Raw genomic sequence first — 1579 nt, forward strand, 5'->3', positions numbered from 1 at the left:
TAGGTCGACTTACCTGGCTGTGAGGATGGCGGCGAGTCGACCGCTGCAGCTCTGCCGTCGACTCCGCTTCCGCCTCTTGCCGCGGTGGATTTCCGGAGTCGACGGCAGAGCGATCCGGGATCAATTTTATCACGTCTTCACTAGACGCGATAAGTCGATCCCCAATAGATCGATTGCTACCCGCCAATCCGGCGGGTAGTGAAGACGTGCCCTTAGCTCCCTCAATTAATACATAAATTAAACAGACTCCAAAGCCAGAAGGGACCGTTGTGATCATCTAGTCCTGTATAACACAGCCCAGAGGAGAATTTCCCCAAAATAATTCCTAGAGCAGATCTTGTAGAAAAACATGCAATCTTGATTTTAAAATGGTCACTGATGGAGAATCCACCACGACTCCTCTCCCTCCTGGCTGTTTGTGCCCTTTCATGCTTGTAGAGGGCATCCTATTCCCTCATAACTGTCAGTTGGTCAAATGCTACATATTTACTTTCCTTTATCATTCCATTTAGTCAGTCTCTTCTGTCTCCTAATCATCTTTGCTCCTCTTCCCTGAATTCCCGCTGATCTGATCCGTTATTTACAACTTTCAACCATGCATCTAGTGCTTGAACTGGGAATAATATTTCACAAGGAAAATCTAAAAACATATAGATTTACAGTGTGATCCCAGACTATATGCTATACAAAAACTAAGAACTTAGTTAAGGTTGCTAAGTGCAACTCCCCTCCCACCCTTTGTCTTGTCTCTTTAGAATGTAAACTCTTTGAGGCATGGCCTGTCTCTTCTTCCGTGTTTGTACAGCACCGAGCACAATAGGGCCCTCTCTTGGTTGGGGCCCCTAAGTGTTCCCTAAACAAAAATAAGAGAAGATGGACTATTAAACATACTGACAAATGTGGAGAGGGTTGTACATTGTCTGAAGGACAGGTGTCTTTTCATAGGATACGGTTCTTGGTTTCTGCAGCAATATGATTAACACAACATCTTGTCCAGTTCAGACACAGCATGAACAGGCATGACTCCATTAAAGCAAATAGATTTAAACCAAGATTGAATTTGGCCCAACGTGGTGTTCTTATTAGACCACATTTCAGTTGTGTGGGTGGTTTGCTGCCTTTATTTCAAAGCAGGCCTTTCCATACTGCATTTTGGCAAATCATTAATTCTTTCTCGTGTTCTTAAGGGCTTCTCTGTTTGCTTTGCTTTGAACAGCCTTTCCGTGCACAACAAAAGCGTAGTTATGGAACGTTAATGTTTGGCCTGCTTTCGTTCTTTCCACTGGGGGGGCAAAAAAAGAAGCTTGCAATCACTTTGTCAAGTCAGATTCTGCACTAATATACCCTGTACCCCTGTTGGAGTCAGTCGGAGTAGCATGGGGGATAATGCAGTGAGGAATTGCACTTATAAGGTGCTGTCCAGCCGTCAGTGAAATATTGTTCCCTGATGCTAAGTAGAACATTGGACGCTGCTAGTTACCTACAGGCAGTCTAACGATAAAAGCTAATCTCCGAGAGAGACCCTCAAGAAGAGCAGAATGGAAGCCAGGTCAACATAAATCACTCAAAAATAGAAGTA

This window comes from Terrapene carolina, unplaced genomic scaffold (assembly GCF_002925995.2).
Source record: "Terrapene carolina triunguis isolate 2854851 unplaced genomic scaffold, T_m_triunguis-2.0 Scaffold50616, whole genome shotgun sequence".
Lineage (NCBI taxonomy): Eukaryota > Metazoa > Chordata > Testudines > Emydidae > Terrapene > Terrapene triunguis.